An 8,472-nucleotide genomic window follows, 5' to 3' on the forward strand; every position below is an offset into this window, starting at 1 on the left:
TTTTTCAAGACAGGTTTTTTCTGTAGCTTTGAAGCCTGTCCTGGAACTAGCTCTTGTAGACCAGGCTGGCCTCAAACTCACAGAGACCCATCTGCTTCTGCTTCCTGAGTGCTGGGATTAAAGGCATGCACCACCACCACCCTGCATCAGGGTAACCTTTCTAAAAAATAGATTCTTTCATCTGGCCACTGCATTCCCCCTTCCCCACTACTCAACAGGCATATGCTTCCCTTTTTCATCCTTCATGGGGTCCACAAATGGGGTTCAGAGGCCGTCAGCAGTGTCTGGTTAGCTTTGTCTCATTCAAATAGCCCTTCCTCGGGAGGCCAAGCAGACTTTGTGTCCTAGCTGCTTTCTGCAAGGGATCAAGAGAGGCAGGCCCACGCATGACCACCAACTTCCTCTCTGATGTTACCAGAAGGAGAACAAACATACTTTCCCTGCATGTCTTACCTCTCTTTTTGTCCTCCGATTTTCTAGGTATCCAGAGTTATCATGCAGCCTGTGAGGACTTCCTGTATCTCAGGCACACTGGGTCTGACCTCGACTTCAGGTTCAGCCACACCAAACCAGGGGGGAGGGCACCAAATGGGTGAAAAACACATTGACCTGTTAGGACCACCACTACATCTGAACCCAGACAGAACCAAGTTTGAAGATGGACATTTCATCTAATCACAATATTTTTTTGAGTGTGCTGTTGACCAATTCATGAGCACTCCTGAGTTTGTGAGGCTCCTAAGGGCAACAAGCTGTAATGGATGGATACAATCCAACAGGGAAGACCTAACAGGCCCCCTAGTAACTCTGGTTACCCAGAAAACTTTAGGACAAGAGATGGAAATTTCCAGGAGGCCACTTATGGAAGCCTGTGTGACAAAGGAGAAAGACCTCCCCTTTGTCCATCTCACTTTCTCTGGCTGCCGTCAGATTAGCAAGGGATACAGAGGGTCGCTCTATAGGCTAGGTGCATCCTTTAAAGATTATTATTATCTGTTCTCAAAGTAAATGGCACAAACCTAACACGAGCATAAGCTGGGACAGACGTTATTAATGGTGTTTATTTTTCATTAGGAAGCCGGAACAATTCCCTAATTGCTAGTGGATTCCAGGATCTGCCTTATTTGTAAACAGTGGCTCACAAAAAGAAGTCATTAACAGAATAAATAGCCAATTTAGAGCAAACAACTGTGCTTATAAAATGTAGTTAATGGTCTAAAAGATGCTTTGTAAAAATCTTAGTCTCTTGTCCACATCCGAACCTCTCTCTCTGTGCCTGACTCACCAGAACCCCACCCACAGACTAAGAACCAGGCCAGTCTTTCTGGGTTCATCACTTCATTTTCAAATGTCATTCTTCTCGTTTTAAAGCTAACTCACCCCCATTGGAGACACGTCATCAAATGAAGAAAGGAATGGCAGGAAAGACTGATCTCTACCGTGGTCCTACTTTTAGACACAACTATTAACATTTTAGCTTACATCCTCCTTTATGTGCCAACAATTCATAATTGAGCTCGACTCCCAGCTATCACTGGGGATCCTGATCTTTTGGTCTCCTCAGCCAATTATTGCAAAAGCGTTTCGCCCATTATTAAAACATGTTCTTTGCAAACATGATGATAATGGATGAACAGTAGCTCAATGGATGGACCACCTCTAATTTATTTAACTTAAGTCTTACAGCTGCATAGGTTGGTTCAAATTGTTCCCTATTAAGAGATTCTGCCTTCAGCGTCACCTTGCCAAAGCATTTGTAACCGAGTTTAGGATCATTTCTTTGGAATAGGCTCACAAGAGAAGTTCCCAGATCAAAAGGTCTGAGTTTTTTTTTTTTTTTTTCTGAGGCTCTTAATATAAATTCAGCCATGTGCTTATGGACCATTTCCTGCAGGAGGACTCGAGCAACAAAACCAAAAGGCGGTTAGATTAGGGGCGAATAGAACTCCACTGCCACCTTTGTCCTCTCAGTGAGATCAGAAGTGGTTTGAGTGGGGAAAAAAATCAAACTTTCTTAGCTTGGAATGCAGGCAAAAGGTCCTAAAAATACAGCATTTTTCAAAAGGCAGAAAGTTCAAATTGGGCTTAAAGATAAAATGTCAGGGGCAAACTCTAAGATGGAGACAAACTCTAAAATGGAGGTGACCTCTGAGATGGAGAGGGCCTTTCTAAGGTGGAGATGGCTCTAAGGTGGAGACAGCTAGTGGGGGTCCAGATTAGAGGACCTGAAGTCCCTGGAAAGATGGTGTGTGGGGGGGTGGTGGTCAGACATGATAGGGCTTCTCATTGTCTCTGCCTCTCGCCAGGAGTGGAAACCACCCACATGAGTTCCCAAGACCTGATTGAAACCTCCTTAGGGGCTTCCTAGTGGTCCTCATGGGTTATGTCTTTTGAGAATCAAAAGAACTGTAGTTGTTATTTAAATCCATTCTGCTTTAGAGCGTGAGGCCAGGCATGCAGCAGTGTAAAAAGACTTGAGTTCTCTACAGGCAGGATCAATGCTTGTCTCGTGTTCTCTTTTCTCCATAACCAGCGGAGATCTTACTATGTAATAGGCACATGGTAGCATTAATAGAACCGAATACATTCAGGTAGCTAGTAAACAGATACATTCATAGGCAAACATTATGAGGAGAATAAAACTCCACCAACACTGGCTGATGTCAGCTGATGTCATCTTGACCGCTCTTTCCTACCCTCCGGTCCCATCTCTCTGCTTCCTCCATAGGCTCTGAATTAGGAGTCTAAACGTCAGTGAACAAGATTACGCTCAGGTGTCCAGCCATGTGTCTAAACTGAGCCCATCTCAATGACTAATGATGCGGGGGTGCTGATGTGGGTCCTCCCCAGCCTTGGCGAGCTTGCCTGTGACTCAGAGAAGCATCCTGTCCCCACCTTTCTCTCCTGGTAGCTCATGGTTACTGATCCAGCACCCACATTCCTGCAAATGTGGACTTGTAAAGATTCCTATCTTTACTAAGAAGAGCGCCTGACTCTCGAAGACAAGTAGGTCAGACCAAGTCAGAGTTGACTGATGCGTCGCTAGCCACCACTGTCCCTGCCATATCACCGAGCATCATGGCAGCCTTGTGCTCACCATGGCAACAGGACAGTGCCTGGCTTCTGTAGTCCCATTATCTTTTGTTGCCTTTCTAAAAGTAGGTATTTCCATGCCACCCTTTCCTCAGCTTCCTAATCACACGTTAGAGGTTTTGGATCTGAGGCTTGCTTCTCTTGCATTTGAAAAACAGATTTTGGGGAAGATGGTATGGATTCCAAATTGTACAGGATACAAGTGGCTTGGGTACTGACTGATTTTAAAATTGAGTGTCTCTGTGAGCTTTGAGAGTATATATAGAAAAATGTTAAAACCATGCTGTTCCTACCTGTGATCTCAACACTTGAGAAGTAGAGGCTGGAGGATTGCTGCAAATTCAAGAGCAACCTGATTTCTATGTGAATTTCACACTCACTAGGGCTTCACAGTGAGACCCTGTCTCAATAAAGAAAAAAAGGAAGGAAGGAAGGAAGGAAGGAAGGAAGGAAGGAAGGAAGGAAGGAAGGAAGAAAAAAAAAACGGAGTTGAACACTAAAACTATGTCAGAGCCGAGGATGAAACCCAGGGGTAGAGGGCTTGCCTAGCATGCCTGGTCCCATGTTTGATCCTCAGTGCTGCAATAATATCATTCCCTCCTTCCCTCTTTTCCTCCCTCCCTCTTTTCATTCCTTTCCTTTTGGCAAGATCTCCAGTGGTCCAGGCTAGCCTCAAACTCACTATGAAACCGATGGTGATTTTGAACTTCTGGTCCTCCTGCCTTCATCTCCCAAGGGCTAGGATTACAGATGTGCACCGCTACACTTGCTTTATGCAGTGCTAGGGAATGCACACAGGGCTTCCTGCATGCTAGGCAAGCACCTTACAGCTGAGCCACAGTCCCAGCCCGGTTCTGTTTCTTTAAAAGACAGCCTCGAATTGGTGTGTTCTGTCTGCAGCTGGATGCAGCCTGACCTAGTAGAGTGTCTGTTTCTATATATATCTCAACTGGGGTTTGGGCTTCATGGGGTGTAAGTTTTTGTTTTTCTCTTCGTGTGTCTGAGGCCTCTGCAGGCTGCTAGGCACATGGGAGATGTAGGATCAGAGGTTACTGAGTGCCTGAGCAATGTTTACACCATGCTGGGATGTAGCGGAAGGATTATAATTACAGGAATCTTCAGTACCAGGAAGTCTGGAGTAGTCCGTCCAGCATATCTGATGTCTCATTGGCCTAGAGGACCCTGAGGCTGGATGTTCTTTGGATCATAGGGTCATCAACACTCCTCTGGCAAGACCTTCTTAGGGGGTGTGGCTTGAGACTGGGACAAGCCTATGCTGTCATAGGGGGGAGATCAATAAGGACTAGAGCCTAATCTGTCATTTTCCCTCCACACCCAAGCCCTCTTCCTTCTTTCATATCTAGTTCAGCCCCGAATCCACAGTATTCACAGGGCTCTCAGCTCCCGTTAGGATCCGACGCTCACTTCTGGGAAGAGAAACACAGTGAAAAAGTTCACATACCACATAAAGAAGTCTGACATCAGGTGATGAGGTCGGCAGACTCATTTCTGCCTTCTCTTGGGTGTTACAGTCTTAGGTCCCAACACTGGGGGGGGGGGATTCTTACTGGAGAAGTGAGGAGACTGTGCTTGTCTTTCTTCCCTCCTTCCCTCCCTCCCTTCCTTCCTTTCTATGTGGTTTCTGACCAAGGCTGAACTTGAACTCCCTATGTAGACAAAGATGACCTTAAAGTTTTGATCCTCTGGTCTTCATTGTGTGTGTGTGTGTGTGTGTGTGTGTGTGTGTGTGTGTGTGTGTGTTACTCAGGATTGAACCCATGGCTTCATGCATGGAAGGCAAGCACTCTACCAACTGAGCTACATCCTCAATCTCTTAACTATTTTTGTTTGTTTTTGTTTTGGTGACCAGGTTAGATAAATATTCTTAAGGGTGAATCAGTAAATGGCTGAATAAATCTCCTGACATAGCCTCTGTCTATGAATGATAGGGGCAGTTCCTCAACAGCTTTCCTACTGTTTCCTCTTCCACTTGGGATGAGTACCATGCCCTGGACCTGGCCAAAGATAGTGATAACTGATAATAGGAACTTGCTCTGCACCCTCTTCCATCCTCCTCCTCCCTCTCCTTCTTCCCTCCTCTCCCTCCTCCCCATCCTCTCCCTCCTTCCCACCTTCTCCCTCCTCTCCACTCTAGGATCTCTATTATCTTTACCCTCTCCACCCTTTCCATCCTTGCCAGCCTCTCCAGCCTCTCCACCTTCTCCATCCTCCCTCTCCCTCTCCCCAATGACAGCCCCTCACTGTTCCTTGAAGGAGGAGGGGTAATTTTTCTGGGCCCTCCAGACACTATTGACCATCAGACTCTTTCCTGTGTAGCTGGGCTAAGGGATCTGTCATTTCCAATCAGTATGGAAGGCCTGTCTTCCTATCTGATGGGTTGTCAGGAGGTTAGAGAAAATGGGTTTTTATCAAGCATCCAGTATTACACACCCCACCTGGGCTGTTGGTCAGACAAGACCTTAAATGGTTCATAAATTTGATGGTTTACAAGTGATCGTCAAGAAAACTAAGTAAATCATGGGGGTGGATAAGACAGGAGCACCATTTAATCTCAAATAATTTTAATGGCTTTCCATAGACACAAAAGGCACCCTAAGGAGCATAAGGCCCAGTAGGAGTCACACAGTGAGCAGGATGGGCATCCCAGGTCTCTGGTCCAGGATTGTGACCAGGCTGCTAAGTGATTGGCTTTCTCAGATATTAGGGAATCAAGATCACTCACCTTCTAACAAGCCAGAGACCAAGGGTTATTAGTCAGAGGATGCTGAGCTCTGCCTAGATAAACTCAGCCACAGGAAGGATCAGGAAAAGAGAGCGATCTGTCATGGCCCCTGTTAGTTCAGGCTGCTAGACCCAGTTTACAGCTGAAGAAACCAGGGCTCTGTGGTGTCAACTAGCTACTATAGCGTGAATTTATTCATATTCCCAAAGTCATGCTGGCAACTTGATTTCTGGTGGCGCAGAGAAGTAGGAATCACCCTCAAGAATGGATGGAGGTTGTTCCTGTGAGAACGGCTTGAATATCACGAGTGGGTTTTACTTTCTTTTGCTCTCTCTTAAGAGCATACACCGCCCCCCGTCTCCTACATTTCTCTATTGCATGATGCCAGCCTTCGAACCCCGCACTTCTCAGTCTCCAGAATAGTAAGAAACAAACCTTCATTTTTTATGAGCTCCCCAATCTGGGACATTCGTTTACATAGTTATGGTCATTGCTGTAATTGCCTTTTACAGTGGCAACATTTATGGGCAACAGAGACCTCAAGGACAGATCTCTACACAACAGATAATGGGTCAGTTTTGCCTGCTGTGAGCCCAGGCTTCATGTTTTACATCTTTAAAGGACATATAAGTATCTGATCCTATCTTGTGACCTTCAAGGACTAGAACAATCTCTGTGCAAACCCTGAAGGACAGGTTGCTGAGTTCTGATTAGGATTAGAATTCGAGATATACAGAGAATAATTATCATGGTTTATTTTAAAGGACAGAGAAGAGACACAAGGAGGCAGAGAGAAGGAGCCATGGAGGGAGGTGCAGGGAACAGGGAGAGACATGGCTGAGGAGATACAGTTAGGCAGGAGGAGAGGCTCAGGACGGCTTGGATGACAGAGCCTGAAAGTCAGGATAGGTGGTGTCCGTTCTGAGTGACTAAATCAAGCCTGGGATATCCCGAGAGACTTTCTGTTTCCTTGGTATGTACACTTGCACGATGCTAGCTGTTCCATGGTTGTTCTCAGGCAGACACATCTTTGTCTACATCTCTTAAGACTCCCAAATAGTGTCTGTTCCTTGACCTCTAAAGAGTCAAGTCAACATAAAATGCCAGGGTTGACAGAGGCAGTGGAGAAATTGGGGCCCTTGGGCACTGCTGGTGGGGAGGCAAAAATAGTTGGTTGCAGTGGTTGACAAAATGGTATGGAGGTTGTTTAAGAAATTAAAAATAGAATTGTTATACGATCCACTTCTGGGTGTCTTCCCAAAAAGAACTGGAAGCAGGGTCTTGAAGAGATGTTAATACCCCAGTTGTTGACTGTAGCCAGATGTAGAAACGAGGCAAACTTCCACAACCATGTATGGAAAAAGAACATGAGGCGTATAACCTAATGGAGTGCTATTCAGCCTTGAAGAGGAAAGAAGCTGTGCAGCACATGACAACATGAATGACCCTTAAGGTAGACATAGAGGTCAGACACGGTAGTAGGGGTCCAGTGCTTAGGTGAAGCCTGTAAGCTTTCTTACCACAGGATAAGCGTATATAAAAAGATCAAGGAAGTGTGGCTTATTTTGCCCATGGTTTGGGAGGTCTCAGTCCATCATGGCCGGGAGGGTAGGGTAGAACAGAGCAGCCTGTGTGTCTGAAGTAGCTGACTTTCTCCTTTCTTTTTTTATTCTGTTAGGGTCCCAGACTAGGGCGTGGCGACATCCACATTTCGGGGGTGTCTTTGTCTCTCAGATAGTCATCTCCAGAAGCATCTCCCAGGTGCACACAGAGGTATGCTTCATTAATCTACAAGGTGCTTCTCGGTCCAACCAAGAGAAGTCATTGAACCATATGGTGGGTCAGGTGACGAGGGACAGGAGGCCGTAGAGCGTATCGGTGGGCCTGAGGTTTCAGTAACGAAGATGAATAAGTGCGAAATCAGCCATGCAGCACTGTGCCAACAGCTAACATCACTACACTGTACACTTGAAAATCCGAGGTGGGCTTGGAGAGATGGCTCAGTGGTATGAGCATGTACTGATCTTGCAGAGGACCTGGATTTCAGTTCCCAGCAGTCATGTCAGACAACTTATACTTGCCTGTAACTCCAGTTCCTGGGGATCCAATTCGCTCCTCTAGATTTCACAGGAATCTGCTCTCACATGCACATACCTACACACAGATGCATACATATATTTAAAAAGAAAAACTTAAAAAGTCTGAGAGAGTGGGCCCTATCTTAAACTGTTTATAATAAAAAGCAGAAACCTTTTTCTTTTTTAAGCTCTAGACCAGGAAAGGCACACAGGAAGTCTTGGTGCTACATTGCCATTGGCAGAGGTTTCTTGGGGGAAGAAAAGTCTCTTGATGCCTTAGCAATCTTGCTAGTTTGCTGACTCTCAACCTACCCTGGTGCAAATTTACATCCAGAGAGTGTGGCCTTTGAATGGTCACCAGGAAGACTCGGCCCTACACTTAAACCCTTTGCTTAATTAACCACAACCGATGATAATTCACATAGATTTTGAAATGAAAGTCGACTAACGGAAACCCTTCAGGGGCATCTCAGTTCTTCCGTAATGCCCTCAGCTGCCCCTCCATCTAGGTTCCAAACATTTCCTTCACCTCTGCATAATATATATATATTATATATA

This window comes from Microtus ochrogaster, chromosome 8 (genome assembly GCF_000317375.1).
Source record: "Microtus ochrogaster isolate Prairie Vole_2 chromosome 8, MicOch1.0, whole genome shotgun sequence".
NCBI lineage: Eukaryota > Metazoa > Chordata > Mammalia > Rodentia > Cricetidae > Microtus > Microtus ochrogaster.